The 22,466-nt window shown below is 47.1% G+C and overlaps 1 protein-coding gene and 1 long non-coding RNA gene across 9 annotated transcripts in view; one reads left to right on the forward strand and one right to left on the reverse strand.

Moving 5' to 3' along the window:
• The window catches only part of Fars2 (phenylalanyl-tRNA synthetase 2, mitochondrial), a 453,335-nt gene that overhangs the window by 326,388 nt on the left and 104,481 nt on the right, over positions 1 to 22,466 (forward strand). The window lies entirely within an intron of this gene.
• Positions 3,858 to 13,794, reverse strand: LOC134478485 (uncharacterized). The gene is made up of 4 exons (XR_010051119.1): positions 13,520 to 13,794; positions 12,825 to 13,272; positions 9,604 to 9,692; positions 3,858 to 9,343 (listed from the first exon to the last, which is right to left on the reverse strand). It is a non-coding gene; the product is annotated as an uncharacterized LOC134478485 (long non-coding RNA).

Raw genomic sequence — 22,466 nt, forward strand, 5'->3', positions numbered from 1 at the left:
CTGAGAGGGTCTCAAGCTTTCTTGAAGCTAAGTTGCTTCTTTAATAAACTCTCCATTCACCTGGCGAGTTTTTAAATATTTTCTTAAAGTCTGGGTCCATTTTACTTTATCCACTCAGTTATCAGACTAAGCTTTTGTGTTCATCTTTATGTCTTTGAGACGAGGCCCCACCGTGTTGCACAGGCCGCTCTCAGATTCCTGGCCCAGGTGATCCATCCCCCGGCAGCAGCCTCCTGGGGCGCCAGGGTCGCAGACGTGCCTCACTGCATGTTTAAAGGTTCTGCTCCCCAGACTCCAGTTAACTTTGCATGAGCACTGTTCATGTGGCCCTAGTGCACATGCGTGCTTGTACACACGTTCACACTCTTGAGTGCCCACCCTGTGTAAGTAAGTGCTGGGCTCTGTTCCTGGGTATTGTGGATCACAGCAGGGCACAAAAGACAGCCTGATTTTATGCCCATTGCACAGAACAGCTGAGTTAAATCTGAGTGTTGACTGTGCCACACCTTGCTTCTGGGTCAGCATGGCAGACCCAAGGCCAGGCAGCTTGGAGCTCCAGTGCCAGCAGAGGACTCCAGAGGAAGCCCCACTGCCACCCTCACGGTGCAGGCTGGGAAAGGGGCTCACGTGGCCTCCTGCTGGGGGGGGGGGTACCGTGGGAATCGTGAATAACTCTGGAAAAATTGGCTGGAAAATCGGCTTTATTTTCAAAACACCACTCTTCCCTGGGTGCGCATCTCTCTTACAGTGCTGTCATCCCCGAACCAAACACGGAAAGGTACAGCCACCCATTGGGCACAGCAGGCGTCTCTGCCATGTGGCCTCTGTGCTCTGAGCTGCCCGCTGCATTTTGCTCCTCAGCACTTCTGACTAAAGCAGCCTCCCCGGTGCATTCCCCAATGTCAAGAGCAGCTGGTGAAAGTCAGGATGGCCTTCAGCCCAGGGAGCTCTCAGAGAAGACCAGTGCTTGCCCAGAGTGGTTGTCTGTGAGTCATCACGTGCACCAAGCGCTAGGTATCAAAGACCTCATGCCCACGGGCCTCGGACAAACCGCTGCACAGTGTAGTGCAAAGCTATGTTCTTTAGAAAACCTTTCCTGACACCCCGTCCTCCAGAGAGAGCTCTTCATCTTTGGGATTCCCTGTGCATGTGTGTAGGCCCATGGGAAAAACACTGGCTATTAAAATATTACCACTTCCATGTTTTTCTCACTAGATTATAAACCTTGAAGACAGGAAATCTGTTGATATATTATTTTGGGCCCTTGCCATAATGACTGAACACCTAGCAAATATTCATTGAATGAGTAAGACCCCTGCACTTATGCTAACACTGCCTGTGTATACACACACACATGCACGCATACATCTATGCGTGCCTATACTATATGTCTGCTTATATATTCTGCATGATAGCAGAAACATGGTACATATTTCCATACCTGTAATTGATCATGGATGGGTAAGTTCATTTCTGTAGCACACTAAAAATGTAGAGTGGTAGAAACTACTCCAGCTCCATTGAGCCAGGATGGTTTGTGGGAAGAGCTCTTCTGAACACTCTAAATACCTGATACGATTTTTTAAAGGTACTTGTCCATTGCTTAAGCTTTCTGATTGCTTAGATTAAGGACTAATGATAGCTTCCCCCAGGTAAAGCTGATACTCAGAGAGAAAACTTGGCAACTCCAAAGTCGCGGTGTCTTACGCTTTGCTTCCCCCCCTAACGCAGTACCTGGGAGCTCACGAGGCAGCACATCCTGCCTTCCCTCCCTCAGCCTGTGGAATCTAACCCAGCTCTGCCGGGACTAGAATGGGAGATGATTTTTCAAACATCAAAACAAAAAACAAGCAAGCTTCCTTCAGTGCATGTCGCTCCAGCTTTTGTCTCCATCCTTAGATGCCATTTTGATGAGGGTAAAGGCCAGAGACACCTTCAGAGGAGGACAGAGCTGCAGTGCTTTGGGCTAGGGAACGCGCATCACCTCAAGAGGCCAGTCTGTGGGTGCAGCCAGCACTGGCAGGGGCTGGAGGGTCTGAGAAGGTCCTGCTGGGTGCCGATGCCTCAGTGCCCCACAGCCTTAGAGAAGGAGACCAAGGAGAATGGCATGAAGAGGGCAGTGTACGAGTTGCAAGGAGCTGGGGTAGGAACTTTTTCCAGAAATGTTGACTTGAGATTAATTGCAGAAATAAACAGCTCCATTCTAAAATTTAAAAAAAAAGATACCTCTAAATGCCCCCATGAGCTACACACGCGCACACACACACACACACACACACACACAATTTCCTTCGGGGGAGGGAGCAAGTGTACCTGGTGAGACAAGAGCTGCAATAATAATCCAGCTTTGATCAGAACACCTTGTTTTCCCTCAAAAATGATTTCTAATCAATGAGAGCTACCACGGTGCACCGAGGAGTAATTACCTTACATGTGTTTCACTCTGAGCTGTGATTAGAAACAAGATGTGAGATCAGAGGGACATAAAATGAATATAAGAAGGAAAATTCTCAAGTAGCAGCTGCAGTGCGCAGGCCATGGGTGTTTAATCAGCGCAGAGGCTTACTCCAGGAGCGGTGTCGAAATTCATTCATTCATTTGGCCAACATCTGCTCCACATTTTGGGCATTGCTGACAGGATCACATTGATGTTAAGGAAATGCAGCATATGCTGCCTTATATCCAAAGACAGAGCAAGAAATGGGACTTAGGGGTGCTGCGGTACAGAGGTGGGTGTGAGGAGCTACACCTTGTCACCAGAAGTTGCTGCTCTCGGTTTTCAAGCACAGACTACCTGATAAAATCTACCAGCCCAAGTAGTAGCTGAGGGCTTCATTATCCTAACATAGATGCCAGGGTCCCAGCAAAGTGGATAAAAGACTTGGAATAAGTTTAGCAAAGGCAGAAACACTTGAGGGCAGGCGAGGTTGAGTGTGTGGCATGAAGACTGCTTGGTGTCTGTAGAGGAGAGAGAGGAGTGTTTACAGGGGCATTTACTGCCACCAGGAAAAAGAATTTCCAGCCTCTTGTGAGTACTGCATGGGACACAATAATAAAAACTCCAGTCCACCGAGAAGCAGAAATGTTTGTGTGGTGCTCCTCTTGCTAAGCCGCCCAGGGAGAGACATTTGCCAGGGTCTCCTTGTAAGCCATGCAGGGGCTCTACTGCTGACCAATCCTTTTTAACCCTTGTCTGCAGATAGCCGAAAGGACTCCAGCCAGCTAGATCTGCTTATGTGATCTAAAAACACACAGCACCCCTTAGCCACAGGATTCCCTGGCAGGTTCTTGCCAGGTGATGCCCCGCCTCCTCCCCACCCCACCGGACCAGGTTTCATCTGCCTGCTCTAAATTCAGTATCACTGGCTGCATGCTTATCTTACCAGGTTTCTAAGGCTTCAGCATTGCTTCCTACTCCTAGAAGGAAGGATACGGATTTTTAAATCCTTATGCTCTGCAAAAGAATCGAGAGAAGCTAGAATTAGTAGTATTTTATTACAGCCGTCATTCTCTGACTGTGTTTACAAACAGGAGCAGTCACACATTCGGGATCATTGAGGAGCCATCTAAATGTAATGTAGAAAAGAGAGTGAAACTCCCCCCGGAGACTCGGCCCAGGGATGCTGAGCCCTTCATAGACTCTGTCCAGCAAAGCCTTCCCTGCCAGTAAGTGTCAGCCGCCCCTGCAAACACATGACAGGTGTCCTGCCCCTGGGGTAGAATTAGGGCCTGCATGGGCCCATTTATCTGCATGCAGGCAGAATTAGAATGGCCAGAATGTGCTGAACACGGCCAAGGGTTTGTGCCAGTGCGTCTGCCGTGAGTTTGGATTTATTCAGAGTCACAAGCAAAGCAAATTGAGCCATGTGGTTTATTTGAATATTACCTTGGAAGAGAGTGTAAAGAGATTAACAAACCCTAAGGGATGAGGGACGAGTGCCCAGCCCCTTCTTGGTCCCCACACTCAGGCGGGTTTTACAGATTCATTCAGGAATGACAGGGATGAAAGCTGAAAGGCAGGGTTGCCTCTCATTTACTGCCATTTCCTGCTTCTCCATCCTCTGAAGTATCCAGGCTGTGAGCACAGCAGTGGGGAAGGCCCTGGGTGTGAGGAAGGCGCTCTGGTTGCAGAAGGGCTGGGACCCTCCTTTGTCCTGACAAATGTGTTGGCTGGCACAGTCAGTGGGTGCGCTCAGTGGACCTGGTGCTTCACAAAACTGGCGTGGGTGACAAATCAAAGTAAACTGCACAGGCTTCGTATGTTCAGAAGCTGCAGGCTAAATAAACCGGAGGCTTTTCAACAACAACACCACCAACAACAACAACACCAACACCCTCTCAGCTCTGCTGTCTTTAGTGCCCTGTGGTGAGTGGCTGTCTCATTCCCCATTCAAAGAGTGACACGTTTTTACAAGTTGGTTTTTTTCTCCCCACTCTCAATTTCATGGAAGCAGGGGATAGGAAGGAAGCCAGGGGCTGTCCTGTTCTTGGGGCCCAGCCAGTATTTCTCAGTGTAAGTCTCTGATGGTTTGGCAGATTAAGATAGTGAGTTTTCCAGTAGAATAAGAAGCTGGAACTGATCAGGTAGAGAGCAGGGAAATACAAGGTAAAATCTGCAAGATTTTCTCAGGGTCCCTGTGGGTCTTTCTTGAGGGCTTTTTAAATGGCATCTTTATTCCTGTGGTATCCCACTGTTTTGCAAGTTATCTCAGCTGCCCCTAACACCTCGGCTACAAGATGGCAGTGAGAACTAGAGAGGACCATGCCCAGCGGCAGTGGCTGTTACCAGCCAGCCGGGTGACCGGCCACGTCAGCTCATGGGCCCCTTCCCACCTGTCCACTGAGGAGGCTGGGACTGCACAGCCCCCAGTGCTCTCTGCCATGGCCAGTCTTGGACTTCAGTTAGTGACCTGTCTTCTCCTGAGCAGGGCAGGTGTCCCATGAAGCATTCCTAACAGGGCCTGGAATGTAAATCTGTTTCCGTAATTAGTAGGTTGTTCCTAACTCCTCACAAATAATTGCACCAGAGTAGGAAAGAGGCGAGAGGACCCCCATCCCAACCCCACCCCGGGTCTCCTCGCTGGTTTTCAGCCCTGACTGGCTGGGGGGTGAGAACCGTGGCCAGTGTCATTTTGGCTCTGTTTCATTGCCCGTGTTCCTTACCTGCGGCTGGTAAGGGCACAACTGTTTGCTCTTCCTGGTGACTCGTACCAGTGAGCTGGGTCCACTCCTCCATGCTGCGCCCAGTGGTGAGACTGACCTCAGGCCTCTTGCTCCTCCTCCCTTCCCTCCCTGATGGGGACCAGTGCCTTACTCATCTCTGGCTCTTTAGTGTAGCGTTTGACATGTAGCGGATAATCAATACATACTCATCAGCTGCTTTGGTCCAAGAGCTAGACCGCAAAGGTGAGGAGGAAGACATGGAATTGAAACTAGAATTCAGCGTAATCAGCCATGGTCTCAGAATAAAATGGAAACTAACATCAGACGCTGGGACGCATGGTGACTGACCACCGCTGCTTTCCGCGTCCTCGTGGAGACTGTAGAGCTTGTTTCAGTCACTCCCAAATCACTGCTTCCTTCGTTTGGAAAATGAGAGGAGTCTGCCCTTTGTCCTTTAAACAGCAGAGCAAACCCAGGTGCAAATGGAAGCATCCCGTTTCCAGAAGGTCAGGCAGGGAAGGACGAGCGTTAGAGGCAGGGAAATACAAGCGCGTACTTCAAGTTCTCTGGAATAATCAATGAAGGACACTACACAGTTCGAGGCCCAGACAGATTTCTAGACGCACTCAGCTTTCAGCTCTTTGGGTCAGCATGCAGTATAAGGTGAAACCACGGCAAGCGTGTGGAGCCGAACTCCTTGGACCTGAATCACAGCTCTGTGCTCACGTGCTGTTATTTGAATTTCTCTGTGCCTCAATTCCAGGCGATAACTGTGTTTTCTGTGGTATTCGGATGGTTGTGAGAATTAAATGAATTCATATGCACAAAGTATGGGACCCACTGTCTTCTGGAATTAAAGATAGTCACATCTCTCATTGCAAACAAACAAATCCTTGTGTGGCTGGTGTGGAGTCTGGGACACATTGGATAATTCCAGAGGTGGCAGTCGTGTGCTGCAGTGGGGAGTGAATCCCCCCAGGTCAGGCGCCCTCCCTGAAGTCCCTTGGCAGCCACCTGGCCTCCTCCTAACCCTACCAGGTGTCTGCACCCCGGATCCAGGGGCTCCCCGCCAGAGGCACTGCTCTGTCCTGTGGTTCCGGATGCATTCACTACCGTGGGAGGGGTTTGGACCCGGGTTGTCGGGCTGAGTGTCCTGCTGTGGGTCCTGCTTCGTGAACCACAGGACTCCTTCACCTCCTTTTTGATGCCTTCTTTCTTATCTTTTGCCTCGCCTTTTTTTCTGTCCTCTACACTTCAAAGACTTCAAATCCAAAGGCTGGATTATTTTTTCTCTTTTTTACAGAACCCTCTTTAATTGAAATACTGTATCATTCAAATCTACAACTTTTTTTTAGCTTTTCTTTATAGAAATTTTAGTTATTTAAAAATATCGATGAGCATATTTAGTGTCTACCTTTCCTCACTAGCAGATGCACCCTGTGGAGATGGGAATTTTGTCCCTGTTCTTGTGTGCTGTCCTCAGAGTAAGGACAGACCTTGGCACTCTGCAGTCACCTAGTAAATATTCACTGAGTGAATAAATGGTCCCATGTACTTACGGTGTCTGTGGATCAATAGGGCTGGGATTTAGGAGCTCTTTGCTGTTCTCTTTTAGCAGACTTACAGCAAAAAGTCTTTTAAAAGCAATCGCTGACGTGCACTGTGCCCAGCTTGCCAGAGGGTTAATTTTTGTGATTGTAACTGTGCCTGATAAATGTCTTTGAATTAACGAGTCTTACAGAGTTATGGCTGATGTGAGAAGGTATATAGTTAGCATCTGTTTGTTCTCTGCGTCTCCTTCATCCATGCTGTACATATATTTCAAGGAACATTTCTTTGGGTGCTGTGTTTTTTCTATTTATGTCTTCCCCATAAAAATATAAATAGATCGTTTATCTCCGGTATCCTTAAAGTGGCTTGCATCATTTCACTCATTTAAAGTTTTACATAACCAAAATTTCTGTCTGATGTATGTACTGTCTGGAAGCTGAGTAGCTGGGAGCAACCCTGGTCACTTTGAGGTCACTACTTCCGGTAAGCCCAGGGGCCTGTGCAGAGGGCCGGGCACAGTGTATCCTGACTATGGGGCTCCAGTCCCAGCAATGCCACCTGTGATGTCGTGCTTGACACCAGACCAGATGCTATGTTTAGAGCTTACCATGTGGTATCTCCTTTGAAGAGATGCCAATCCCTCAGTGAATGCATAGATATTACTACCTTGTAGATAAGAAACCAAGGCCTAGAGAACTTGGGTAACTTGCCCAAAGTCCACACTGGTAGTATGTGACAAAGCTGGGAATCAAGCCCCAGTTCCCATGGTTTGTACCCTGTGGTCTTATCCACTGGGCTCTGGAGGACAGATCTGTCTGTATAGTGGGGTCCGCAGGACGGGCTGGGCAGCCACTGTCTAAGCTACTCACAAAAGACGAGCAAAGAGGATCGGTGAGTGAGGGCTTAACCACATCCCTTCATTGTGTTTTTGGTTTAAAAAAACAAAAAGACCCCAGACTTGCATGAAGGGGCATCTAGATCTCTCACAAGTATTCTGATTACTAGGAATGGTTATAGTTGACAGTCGTATTGTCAGGCAAGCAAGAGAAAGAGCCCCACTGTAGAACCCCATCCTTTCCCTGTTAAGAACCCTTCCAACAAGGGTCAGAGGACCGAGCAAAAGTCCTGGGATGCTCGGGACAGCGTACAGAATGGGGTGAGGCAGCAGTATCGTTGAAGAGATCACCTGCGTCCTGCACTCTGATGCTGTTTACTCAGGCTCCGGCTTCAAAGTGGAGCACACCTCTCACAGGGGACTCCTGCTGGAGGGTGGCCTGTGTCCCCAGAGAGGAAATGCGCTCCGGTGGAAGGGGTTGGAACTTAGGCTCAGGTTTTTCAGGCTTCAACCAAGTTCTTGGTTCCCCCAGCTTCCTTTCAGCGGGAAGTAAGGTTAACAGACTTCTGATTGAAGATGGCAGATGGAACACAAGCCTTAGCCTCAGTGGCTTCAAGATACCATTGCAGTTACACTGAAATTTTCATGCTTGAATTAAGGACCAAGCAAAAGTGAGAGGGAACCTCAGCAACATCATGTTTGGAAGCTGAAGGCTGATGAAGAAGTGGTAGCTACCTTCAGCAAACCCCAGAAAACTGGAACCCAGGTTGCTTGGGGAAAGGCACGAAACAACCCAACTTTAACATGCGGGCTCCCTGCCTCCTGCAAAGACTGAGGAGTGGGTAGCACCCGTTTCCTCTGAAAGCTGGCATCAAGATAGGGCTAACACAGGCTGTTGGTTGCAAATGCATATGAGAAGCAGAAGCACAGATTTTCCTCCCCAATTCTGGGCAGCAAAAGGACCACTTAGCTCAGTAAGCAACACAGTTTCGTGCCGTGGAAGTCTGGGGATTTACTCTGTAGAGAGGGCAAAGCAGGTGCTAGAAAAGGGTGAAGGCCATCCCCAGCTGTGGTCTGTGACCCCGGAGCAGATGGGAAGGTGCCAGCCGCCACTCCAGGAGGATGAAATAATTGCCCGCAGCGTGGCAACCCTCACCGCTTCTCCCATTTCCTGACTATTCTCCGTGTGCCAGATGCACTTCTGAGCGTGCATGTGTTAATGATTGAACCCAAACAGTCATCCAATTAAGAAGATAGTCATTAACTCCTTCTGCCAATGAAGGGATTGATATATTCAGTGCTTAATAATTTGCCCAAAATGATACAGCAAAAAATTCAGCACAACTGAAACTCGAACCCAGGCAGTTTGCACCCAGAGCACCTCACTGTGTCTTCCACCTCCCTCAGAGCAGGGGAAACAATGCAGACAACAGGGATGGAGCTGGGGAGAACCAGAGGCTGTGTAGGCAGGAGCCTTAGTTGTGAGCTGGACAGGTGCGAATCATGACCTGAGGAGACCACTCCATCCCTACAGCACAAGGATGGGGCACCATGCGGGGCTGGGCAGGGCGGGGCTGGGGCAGGGAGGTGTGGGAGGTCCAGGCATGTTTCTTCTGCGGAGGAGAAGCACTGGAATATGCATCAGCAGGGATCCGAGGATGTGATTCTGCCTGGCGACGTCCCCAGATCTTGGTTTGTGCAATTGCACTCTATGGTGATTGCAGGATAACAAAATCACTAATGATGCGTTTCCCAGAACTGTCCCTGGTATGTCACCACACACAACTGTAACGCCTGAAATGAAAAGAAAAAAAAAAAAAACAAAAAAAAACCAAGCAGTAGCAATAAAAATATCTTATGTGAAGATTCAGCCGTACCTCCCATAGAATTGAGAACCGAAAATAGATTGCCTCGAGAGAGCAGAGTGTGTGGCAGAACAGGGTGTGGGGGCTGCCGCCTGTCAGAATAAGTGCGTAGACTTACTTGATCCTTCAAATATGTACAAACACAGCCTTGATGCAAGCAAAAACTGCATCTTAAAAAGGAATACGTACCTCGCAATACTGTGACAAAATCAACTCATTCCATCTTCTTGGAAGCTCCATAAATGTTTTCCACCTTCTTTCAAGGACAAGTTCATATCCTATGCAGAAATAAAACACCACTGTCGGCTGTGCTCAGTGGCTGCCCACCGCTCAGACTTGCCCAGAGCCCTCGGCCCTCCCATCTGTCAGTTGCTAACATCCGTGGGAGAGAGAAAGCAGGGAGCTCTGTGGACAGAGACCTTGGCAGTGTGTGTCAGCAGGTGCGGGCCCTGTTAGACGCGCAGTAGCCACACAGAGAGATTGGGGAAGTGGGTGAGAAGAGGGCCGGAAGCACCTCTGCTGTGATGGGATGGGGCCGTAAAGGCATCACATTCTCAGCCACATTCTGAGGCTGGCCATGCAGTGCCCCATGGGTAGTGACCGGCAAGCCCCTCCCAGACTGTAAGGGAAATGTCCTGTACCCTAGAGGTGCTATTTTAGCCCCTCAGATGAAGGTGAGAGGCCAGTGGCTTGGAAGCCAGATTTGGGGGTTTGTGTATAAGATGGGGACAGGAGGGAGAGAGACAGCACACATATTTATAAAGTGTGCCATATGCCACTTGCTCAGCGCAATATGCTATTTTATTTCTATCTCTTCTTCAAAGACAGGGAAAGCTTATTAGGAAATCTAGCCATATATGTGTATTCATCTGCACATATATATTTATATCAAGTGTCTATGTATTGATAAATTGATTTTGAAATGCTTTTCATTTCTGGCAGAACCTTAGATGGTAGTGAACTTGGATCCTCTTGTTGAAGCATCCCTTATCATCTTACAATACATACTGAATATTTCTTATTTGAAATGCTCAGAACTAGAAATGTTTCAGATTTTTTGATTGTGGAATATTTGCATATCGAGAGAGAGAGAGAGAGAGAGAGAGAGACAGACAGACAGAGAGAGAGAGAGAGAGAGAGAGAGAGAATGAGAACCGAGTCAAAACACAGAATTCATTTCTGTGTCATTTACACCTTATGCCCAAAGCATGAAAATAATTTTATCCTGTTTTTAAATTTCATTTGTGTTTTGACTGTAACTTCTTACATGCAATCAAATGTGGAATTTTCACTTGTGGCATTGTGTCTTCTTAAAGAATTTCAGATTTTGGAGGATTTTGGATTTTTTGAGTTAAGAATGTTCAGTCTGTACTTCTTCGTATTGCAGGTAACTGTGAGTGTGGTTTTCAAAAAGAACACATGGTATCTGTAATCTGCTTGATAATACAAGTGACCTTTGTTTTGCAGACCCTCCCACCGCCTCAAAAGTGGAGAGAGGTCCTTGTGTTTATTGAACACCTGCCGCATGGAAGGCTTGGGGCTGACTGCAAACAGTGAAGGATAAAGCAGACTCAGCCTTAGCCTTCGAACTTGGTGACAGCAGTGCAGATCTGGAAAGAGTCACGTGAGAGGGATGAGTGGGCTCCTCCTGGGGGCAGGGATGGCGGGAGCACGTGTCATTCCAGGGAGACATGAGCTGCATTCCAGGGATCTGCGCTGTTGTAACCCTAATGCATCCCCAGCCTCCTCCTAGTCATTCTCCTGCATGTGATTGGCCGGGAGAGCCTAGGCTGTGTCACAGTCCCTGCCCTTGGGGATGCAGCAGGGAACAAAGGCAGCCTCTGTGTGGCGCGCACAGAGGAAGACAACAGGACAGATGAGCTCCATCTCCTCTGCTATGCCACTGCCTCGCTTTCTGTGACCCTCAGGCATTTCCTGTGTAATGCAGCGTGACTTTAACCTCAGCCAGGCGGGGCATTTCCCTGCTGCCTTAGGTTTGGCCGGTGTGGGTGCCACAGGTAAGCACAGTACCTTTGGTGCCCCGGCATTCTGAACACACCTTTCAAAGTTTTTCATCCCCAATAGTTAAACCAAAAAGGAAAGAAAAAAGCCAAAAAAACAAAACGAAGCAAAAACCCCACAATTGAAAACCACAGGTGACCACTGAGCTATTACTGTGTCCCTCAGGGTTCGGCCAGCGGCGAGCGAGCACTGCAGTCTGTCCTGTGTTCACATCAGTGTCACCTCGGACCCCGACTGCGTGACTTCAGACACAATGGTCTGCCGTGTCCTCGCTTCTGTAACACATGTGTGTCCCACAGCACCGTACGGTCAGGGTCCTAATGGCTTTTCCCTCGTATGCACTGGGTGGACACTAACAAGAATTTGCCATTAAATTTTCTGTTACAGAGTGGAACTTTTTAGTATCAAATGAGCTTATCAAAATATATGACTGGGTTTCTGTCCTAGAAGTTTTCTTGGAGATAAATTTTAGGAGAAATTAAGCATTTTTCCCCAAGATAAAACCAAGTTATTAGGTAATTTTAAATTCATTTAAAGTTGTTTAATCATCCTTTCCAATGATTCTCATTCAATTTTGCTCATATTTTATTTGAATTACTGTCTTCTTAGCTGCTGGGTCCCCACAACTGATGCCTGTTCACCCTGTTTCACAGTTATGTTCTCTGGGACGTGCTCACCTGTTAGAGGACTCCTCTGCAGAATGCCCGTGTTAGCTAGCCCTTGCTTTACTGTGATCTCGTCTTAGCATTGCCTGGACCGATGAGCACATGGAAAATGCAGTGCACGCGTATGTGAACCATTGTAGTCAGTGCCCTGCTAAGGCCCTGGCTGTCTCCAGCTTTTCTCTGCTTGTTCAGATGACTAATCATGGATTCATCACGTGCTGCAGCTGAGAGAAAGATCTGGAGGTCTCCTGGCCCTACACGTTCATTTTAAGTCCAGAGGTAGGAGCTCTCTAGTCAAGAGCAACCTAACTAGTTAGTGTAAGAGCTAGGACCAGACTTCAGTTCATTCAGTGCCAAGGAGGCATCAAAAAGAGAGAGGCAGAGAGAGAGAGTCTGAACAAGGACAGATTAAATAAAGGTCTGTGGTCACTTGAGGAACTCATAACTGAGTAAAAGGACTCAGATAAGCAGATACTTACGAACTCCTTGCCTTTGCTAGAACATGCTCCTCCACTGGAGGGGTGGGTAGTACAAATACCTGGTAGATCCCGCCTGTTTCAGCTTGGCCATCTACACAAGTATAAAGGAACCGCTTTTGGTTTTAATCATTTGTTTATTCTTCTCCTTGAGTCATTCATGAAAAAGCACCTGTGAGTGCCCAAGCTAGGCTGGACACCAGAGCCACTTAAATGCCACATGCCGGCGGGCAGATCATGGTCTTACCTTCAACAATTTATAGTCTGGTGGAAGGAGACAGGCACAGAGGAACAAGGTACAAAGGTGTCAAAGGAACTAAATGTGATCAGGTCATGGACGACTCAGTTTCAGTCCTGCAGAATCCGCATGGGGTTGTCCCCGGCATTTTCCCTGTGAATTAAGGAGGGAAGTGTTGGATGCACCGCCCCGGCATCTCCATTTGAAGCTGGCTGGAACCTTGCTCTGCGGCCTTCCGCCCCTGCCCTCTTCCACTGTCTTCCTCGTGAAGCTAGACTGTGTGTCTCAGGTGTGTCACCGCCGGAAGCTGCCCTGCCCCGGAACCTGGCTTTGCCTTTCGATAGATACAGTGTGCGGAGAGCATGCTGTCTCTGGTCCGCAGTCCAGTTGGTCGCTTTATTCATCAGCTCATTCACTCATTCGTTTCTTCCCCTGAGTGTGCACCGGGTGCTGGGCACTGCAGATAGAGCGGAAAGCAAAGATAGACATGCTTCCCCGAGAGCTTATCACCTATGCCACAGGGAGAAGCCACGTGATGAAATAACATGTGAAAATGTGAAATGACAACTGGGAAAAGCGTGGTCCCCGTGGTCCTTTGGGAACAGGGACTGCGGAGTGGAGGCCGTGTGAGGTTGTGGAAAGAAGAAGGTGCAGAGAGGAGGGCAGCCTACAGCAGGCCCCCTGCTGGAAGGAGCACAGCTTACCTTTGACGTGGTGTCGTCTCTAGTTTTTTGACTTCACACACGGCTAAGCTGCCTAACATTTACAAAGTTGTCGTTGTTGTTTTCAATCTGCTTTTCATCTCTCAACTTGTTTATTGCAGACCATCCTTTTTATTTGTTATGGTCTCCCCATCCTTATGATGCATTGGCAACAGTATTATTTTTGCTGTTCTGTATGCATCTTATTGCTTTAGCTTTGCAGGGACTTCCCTGTGAGGAGCAGAATGCAGTTTATGAAACCTGACAATCATGCTCCAGTACCCCTCTGCTGTCTGCTAAGCCACGCAGATAGCAGTGTGGACAGAGTCAGGGCAGAGCTCTGGGTGGCCCCTGACGGAAAACACCCTGGAAAGCGGCTCCCTGCCCCACCCCTGTCCCCGGGCTGCTTCTACCAGGATAAGGCAGGAGTCGGTTTCTCCAGATGCCTGCAGTACGCCTATACACGGCTGTTAAGACCTCTAAAAAGGTGACTGTGAACAGTCCTTACGCAGGTCCTTCAGGAGAAGCCGGAACATGAACCAGCATGTGTCCTGGTCAGGAGGGAAGAACCTCAGGTCGCTCCTCCTGGATTTCAACACCTGGCCTGTTCTTTTGTGACCTGGATGCCCGCCGGATCCAGTTGCTCTCTCCTTTTATTTCTACATAAAATAGATGTGCTATTCCTGTGTTGACTGTGAGGGCTACATGCATGGATTCATATCAAGCTCTCAGAATAATGCTCACTACATAACAAACTCTTCCTAAATCCTGACCAGTCAAGTAGCTCAGACCTGGTGTTAGTGCTTTGGAAGTCTGTCACCTACCGCTGCCTCATTTGGGAACTCTTCTTTGTAATCACATACAACTCAAAAACTAAGTTGTTTTAAGTCTAGTGATTTACAACATCTAAATTAACATGGTCCACAATCATAAGACTTCTAGTATGTGAGAGTTTCTGTATTCCATGCCTCACTGTAATAACACATACCTGTCCCCTATAGTCTGAAAACCCGCACCTCCAGACAGTGACTGGCACTCTGATTTAGGAAGGATCTTTAGCCAGGTTGGCACACAGAAAAACACTGTGGTTTCCAGCTGTTCTAAACCATCAGCAATGGGATCAGATGGTGAAGCCTGTTTGGGTGCAGTCATTGGCAGTAAGGACCCGGCATTACCCACAGCCTGTCAGTGAGAAGCCCACCCTTGGCCCCAGGAGGTCTTGCTTTTGGGCCCTGCAGACGGCCTTCTGTAGAGTTTGCCATCACTAATTGCCCTGGGAATGCTTTCCCAGAGGATCAGAAGCAGCCCACTATAGGAAAAGAGAAGAGAACTGGAGAGTTTAAAAGAGCCTAGAGGAGGCGTGAGAGAAAGCCTAAGCAAAGACAGAAGTTGGTGTGCAGGGAAGGATCTTACCTTCCTCCAGCCCGCCAGAGGCAGACCTGGACCTGAGTGGGACCTAGCGAGTCTTCCCAGCGAGTCTCTGGAACAATTTCTCCAGTGCTCAACTTGTACCTAGGCCAAGGCCTAGGCAGGTGTGGAGGGCAGACTGTCCACACGCTGCACAGTGACACGTTGGTGGGCCTGTCCACGTCGCCGGCTCAGGAGGCTCTGTTACAGCCTGAAGCTGCTTGTCTGCCAGCCCCAGCCCCCTGAGCCCCCTCAGCATCCCCACCTTTACCCCAGCACAGCTCCACAGTTGGTAGCTCATCTGTGGAAGCGTAATCTGAACATAAATTAAGTGGCCACTTGGGAGTTTTAAAGACAAAAGGAAAACTTTTTCATTTTAGGGACAGAAAATTCAGTGTCTGCTGTGCCAGTGCACCCTGAAATGCTTTCATCTCAATGCTAATTTTATGCTGAAAGGAGGAACTGGAAGTGGAGGACAATCTGAGTGGCTGAAAATCAGGTGGACCCTCACCTCAGTCCCACTGGGAAAATGTCCCCAGGACTCCCAGCACTGCTCCCTGCTTGCAGTGTCTGCAGGTATCCCTTCAGGGTTGCCATGGCGACTTCCTTGGTGTGTCCAGATCCCACTGTGGACTCCTCTGCTGGTTTTAAATGAATAATGGATTCATGAAAGGTGGCATCTCAGAGGCACAATGCAACTTGTAATTCTGACCTTGACCTCTTTGGATAGGTGGGCATCATTTGATATTTGGTTCTAGATTCACCTGAGTAGGACATGAGACATTAACATGGGGACATCATCATAGTCATCTCTGTTCCCTGAGCACTAACTTGGAGCCTGCCTGAGAGCAGGCACTCAGTGTGTGCCTGTGGACCTCATAGCTGTGACCTGGACACTGCCCTGGGTCTTCATCCAGCACCTTAAGGGCAACTGGACACCAATCAGAGTGACCTTATCGCTGCCCCTCCCCCTAGTTCACAAGGAGGCTTTATCACGGCCCTGCCAGTGCCGAGTTTCCTGTGTCCTTTGACGCAGCATGACACCAAGATTGTGTGTTTTGTTTTCAAATGACAGTTCATGGTAAAAAGAATGTCTTTTTATCATGGGTCCAAACTTCAGGATCAACATTAAGACCAGTGGGATGAAAATTATAAAAGATGGTTTTCAGCCCCATAAAAAGAGGTTTCTAACAAAAAAGCCATTTGCAAGAGAGCAAGTCCCCATCATTAATGTGTCAAAGTAGAGCTGTGTGGTCGTGCACGACTGCTGTCCTGAGGGTGCCCTTCAGGAGACTCTGTGGGCCGGGCTGCTGCTGGCTTCCCTCAGAGGCCTCTCTGGCTGACATCAGGAGCCACAGCTGGCAGCAGCAAGGAGAGGGAGCCTCGAGCACACACAGGTGGGAGTGGGCCGTGGCTCTGGGGGCCATCTCCAGGGCTGCAGAGCTGTCTGCCCTCTGTGTGGGAGCCCAAGGCATACAGCTGCACACTGCTGACTGGGGAGTGAGCTGCTCCTTGATGCAGCTTGTCTTGAGCACAGAGAGACTTTCCTACAGGGATGGCATGTACATCCTCCCCAGGGGTCTGGGATGAGACCTTTGAAATACAGAGGCATGGGCATATGTGTGAGCTGCTTGCTGTCTGCTTGGTAAGCAGGCCACTGACCTTGTGGTTCTGGTGTATTCATCCCTCCCTTGACCCCTGCCTTGGAGTGTCCCAGCCAGTGACCTGGAACAGAAGAAAGTACTTGATAAGCCATTTCTGGAAACCCCAGGTGCTGACATGAAGTGAGCCATTTGGAAGGACAATGAAAATTACGTTTCTTTCTGGTAACTATTTCCTTTGATGATAATATAGTTCTGCCTGTTTAATGCTTTAACAAAATAGCAGAACTCAAATGGGCAAATGAAGAGCAGATCACTAGCCAGCTATTGGGTGGCCCTGTGGCAGCAAGTGAGGGCTCCTTGCTTCATTTCTGTGGCTGTTCTGCTCTCCTGTGGGTGGAAGGAAATGGGTGACAGTACTAAAGAGGTGGCAGAAATCGTAGAGGTACTGGCACTGAAGACAGGAGACTTCATGGCCGCGGACACGCTGGGAAACTAGAGTGAAAGGGCTCCAGGGGTGTTCAGTTCACTGTCTGCAGCTAACCCTGCAATGCTGGGCACCTCCTGTGTGCAATATCCTCTCCCAGGGGTTATACAAAGAAGAACACTAACTTAGAGCACTTATGTCATACAGAAAAGGAGCACAACTAAGTGTCACTTATTTTTTTGTTGTTTGTTTTTGCCACTTCTGCAGCAAAGCACGTAACTATGTGCAGTAAACCGTTGATGATAATAACCAGTGCTGGTCCCTGAGTGTGGATTAAACAGGAAGGAGGAGCACCGACTGCCTCCCTGAGTTCGCACCAGGAGAGCAGCCACCTGAATGTGCAAGGAGTCCTGTCCTTGCAATGCCTGGAGCTCTGAGAAATGTGCCAGTCATAAGGAGAGAGACCACAGTTTGTGAATACTCAGCACAAGATAGGTGTGCTATGTACCAGTCACATATATTGCCGAGTACACTGGAGATACAAAGACAGACAGAGAAACAGGAAATTAAAATGTGATTAAGGTCATACCTAGCAAAATCAAAATTTGGAAAAGAACAGGTGTTATTTGACATTGACAATACCCCCTTCAGGTGAGCACTGTGGTACACTCCTGTCAACCTGGCTAGTTGGGAGACTGAGGCAGGAGAATCATGAGTTTAAGACCAGCCTGGACAACTTAGTAAGATCCTAAAATAAGAAATAAGAAGGGCTGGGGATGTAGCTCCATGATAAAGTGCCCAGAGTTCATTCTCAATAACACACACATGCACACAAATAGCCCCTTGAAAGAAAAGACAAAAACACTATGAAATACCAAATGTGGAGTCAACCAGCTGAATACATAGAATCACAGAATGTCAGAACTCAACAAGTCCTTTAGAACAATCCATGCAAATCCTATTCTACTAATGGAGAGACAGAAGTCCAAAGAGGTACAGGACCAGCACTGTTTGACATTTCTTTTTGGCATTGTGTTCATTGGACACGTGCACCTTCACAGCGATATCCTATTTTTTTTTAAATTTTATTTAAAAGGAGCAAGAGAAAAACACAAAACAAAACAAAGTGGTGTAAGGGTACAAGTAATACAGAACTACAAAAAAAAAAAAAAAAACAGTAAGAAATCACCAGTTAATAGATTACACATTATCGTCCTAGAGACAGTTGCCCAAATCACAGTATCAAAGCATACAAAGTGGACACTTAAACAGCGAGACTGCAAACAGTTGTGTTCAATGATCCAACCAAAAACATCAATATGGTCAGCTATTTAACACCCCTAAACACACTTGCTGTTGTATCCTTTAGAGCTCTTTTTTTCCCTCTCTTTTTTACAACAAAATTTACACATTTTGGGTTTTATTACTCCTTAGTTCTTATTACTTCTTTGGGGGGGAGAGAATAAAGTCAAATATGGCAAAACAGAGCTGTCAGTCAAAACCAAGGATAGGCATAGCACATGATGCAAAACAGAGTACAAGGTTATCAACAATGGTCATCAACAATGTCTCTTGTTTCCTTAAAAAGAATTGTCTATCTCATTAGATATTATAAAGTTGAACAAAACAGTAGAGAACAAGACCAACAAAACTTAAGCATTGTAAACATTACAGGACTTCCAAAGGAGACAATAGTCAAACCAGAATGGGCATCCCAGTGAATCCTATTGCCTTCAAAGTAGTCGCCTATACCCTCAAACTTGACACCATCATACAGAATGGAACAGAGTCTAATCAGTCAAAACAAGATCGTGGGAGTATTACAGGACTTCAAAACAAGTTAATAGGAAATCAAAAGAAGTTACTATTATACATCCCGCTAATCTTTCTAATTTTTCCCCCTAATTAAAACAAACATAAGAAATAACTAATTTTTTTAAAGAATAAGGGAGAGATTGAGATAAAACAGGACATAACAATATAACAATACAGGTCAAAGCATGACTGTTTCAGCAACCTAGTGCTTCACGACCAAATAACCCGACCCAATAGTAGCCACCACAGTGTATGTCTTTTTCCTTGAAACATTTGAATAAAACTTCACATACCATAGCTTCAAATATTTCCATATCAAGAAGCCCAGAATATAGCCCTTCCAATTAATAAGTGAAAACTTCATAAGGCTTCAAGGCCACATAATGGGGAATCATGATTACCACATATCTCCATATATTTGAATCATTACTTACATTAGGGAAACTATTCGCTATTCACACATGCGAGACTGGTCTATTTCACTTATGAGGCGATATCCTATTTGTCTAGAACTACTTTGGCTGCTGCAGATTGATGCTTAAGAGCAAGAGAAACACTTTTTAGCATGGGTGCAGAACGACATCATGGCGTGTGGGTTTCCTGAGCAGCCGAGCTTTCCCCCAGCTGCCTGCCTAATTGTTCCATAGCCCCCCTCCTTTAAAGTCCTGCATCCCAGCGGTTCACCTCTCTGTTCCTGCCTGGCTCCTTCAGAAGTCTGTGCGCGCTGACAGCAAATAACAGGCTTGAAAACAGATGAGAGGTTTGTAAATTTGCCTTCATCCCCCAAGGGATGACGTGGGGTTTCATAGCTTCGGTTCTGTTGGATTTTACTTCTGAGTCAGGGTGACTTGCTTACAGTGTGGGGTTTGTTTTCTGTTTTATATGCATCTTGTAAGCAGCTGCATAAGCAAATATTTAGTTTGTTTTCACTCTCATCGTGTTGGTCAGCAACAGGTGACACAAATGACACAGTGGCAGTTCTCACTACCCCTGAGGAAGCTTGGCGGACACCCACACACCAGTAGGTCACCCAGGTGTCCAGGGGACACTGCAGGAGCCGACAGTTGGTCGTTTCAGTCCAAAAGCCAGAAAAACTGGAGGGAAAAGGAGCCCCAAAATGTATTTAACTAAATGAGTCAATTTTTAGATGTTTTTCACTGCTAGATTCAAACAAAATGTTTACTCTCTCAGTCCTTCTGCAGAGAAAGCCAAGGCACAGTGGGTGGCTTTGAAGTCATAGCCCAGCTTTTGTGCTGTTGTTTATGGTGCGGGGGACCCAGAGTTTCATGGACGCTAGGCAGGTGCTCGCTGCTGAGCTGCACTCGTAGCCCCGGCCTCTTCGAGTGTGATTTGTGACTTCGCCTCTTCATGCTGTGTGATCTTGACCAGGTTACTTATCTTTGGGTTTCAACCGTCTTCACTGGTAATGGTGTCAATACTTACTGTAGAGTATATTCAAAGTTACAATTTCCTAATCAATACATGGCACCTTAGCACAGCTCCTGGGGAAAAAATGTTAATCTTCTTCCTTTTAAAGAATAGTCCTGACATGAAAAAAAGGAAGTCATTCCTTAACCCTGAGCAGACCGTGTCACTGGGCCTCCTGTCCCAGCGCCTATACTGTTTGAGTCCTGAACTTTGTACATTCGGCTTCCTCCATCAACACCCTCTGTGGGGAACAGCCATGCGAGAAGCTTGCCACACATACATCAGGGACTTGCCGAGGGTCCCACCCACTGTGCTGCTCAATCCCTCTGAAAGGGCTGGGGATTTAGTTCAGTGGTGTAAGCACTCACCTAGCAAATGGGAGTTTGTAAGTTTGATCCCTGGTACCAAAAAAACCCAAAACAAAACTCTATGAAAGTGGTCCAGGACTTAGCACAGTTGTCTTATATGTTTATGTGTTCTTGTGGCCCATTAGTCTGTTTTTCAATCTGTATATATGATAATCAATTTTACAAGGTCTTATAAGATAGATGAGAGAATCTGATGCTGGAAAAATGAAAAGAAGGTGGAAGGAGGGAAGAAAAGAAGGGAAGTGAAATGTGTTATATATGTATCAATTCCTTACAGCGAATGCAACCATTATGTACTGCAAATGTATACTAGGAAAAGAAGAAGGGGAGGAGGAGGAGGGAAAGGAGGAGGGGCCTCTTTCAGAAACACCTTAAAAATGTGATGCAGAGAGAACTTTAGCTTGTGTCAAGGCGCAGGTGAATTGCATCTTGTGAATTCTACACCTGCGCTTTCCTCCTGCATTTCCCCTCATCCTGGGCAGCCCTGAGGCTGCTGTTCCTATTGGTCTTCTCTGTGGTCCCACTAGTGCTACACATGCCTGTGCTGACCGGCATGTGTTACGTGCTAGGAGAGCAGTTCTGAGGCTGCTACATGGGGCTCTAGTTAGATTTCAAGGGTTCCCAAAACGCCACCAGTCACCCTAGCTCCAACCTACAGTGAAACTAAGTGGCTGCCATGCAAGAGCACCACAACCCAGGCCACAGCTGGACAAAAGATTAGTGCAGGGGTCAGTGAAGGAGAGAAAGAGGCGTGTTTTAGTTACTTTTCTCATTGCTGAGACCAAATACCCAACATCCACAAGTTAAGGGAGGAAATGTTTATTTAGCTCACGGTTTGTAGAGGTTTCAGTCCAGAATGGGGTGACTCCAAAGTAAGGTGGCTTGGCAGAGGGGCATCAAAGAGGAGAAACAGCTCATGGCAGGCAGGAGACAGCAAAAGCAAGCAAGACACAGTACAGGCCTCCTTCTGTCCCTTATGTTGTGTACTGAGATTAGGGTGGTGCCAATCCAATCAGTGGACTGATTTAGGCAGCAAAGCCCCACCGAACACTGCAGGTCACCATAGTGTCACCATTATCATTACTTACAGGCCTGAGTCCCCTTCTAAACCTTGTCTTACAGAGAGCAGAGAAAAAACTCACTGTCCTTTAGAATCGTAGTGCAGGGCCCACCAGGGATATACAAATGTGTAAGGGATGACTGGATAACTGAGGAGTTTTAATGGGCAGATTATTTAGAATAAATGAAACGTTAAAGTATCATAGGGGCTGGGGCGTTAAAATATCATATACTGAGGCTGTGGATTTAGCTCAGTGGCATAAGCACCTGCCTTGCAAGCAGGTGGTCGTGAGTTTGATCCCCATTACCGATAAAAAAAAAAAAACATAGTATTTTATAAGAATGGCATTTTTGGATAAGTCTTATTATCTGAAGGTACTTTCAGAAATGGTTCCCCTAGCCAAATGCTTCCAAGTAAGTTCCTACTTTCTTTAAGAGATAAACATGATTCCACACCAGCAGGCACAGCACTAGTGGCTTAATTACATTTTTGTAATAAACACACTTCTTAAGTGTTTCCATTGGGTTTATTTTCTCAAGAAGTCTTATCGTCTGCTTTATATTATTTGTTTTCTTAGTAAACCCCGTTCTACTTAGAGTATAAGGCTTGCATTGAGAGTCTTGATAATTGCCACTAATTCTTAATAAAGATTGAAATCAGGTTGCCTTATTGAGTTCATAGGTACCTGAGCATTTTTATTTTTAGTGTCCTTATGATGCCCACCCAAGACTATATAGTCATGAGTCTCTGCCTGACTGTGAAATATTGGAGTGCTCACACGTCGTAATAAATAATGGGAGTCAGTGAACTCATTATGGTAAATCCTTAGGTAATTACTCTCTGC

Source organism: Cavia porcellus, unplaced genomic scaffold, assembly GCF_034190915.1.
Source record: "Cavia porcellus strain 051 isolate PalLab524CR breed Dunkin Hartley unplaced genomic scaffold, mCavPor4.1 scaffold_13, whole genome shotgun sequence".
Lineage (NCBI taxonomy): Eukaryota > Metazoa > Chordata > Mammalia > Rodentia > Caviidae > Cavia > Cavia porcellus.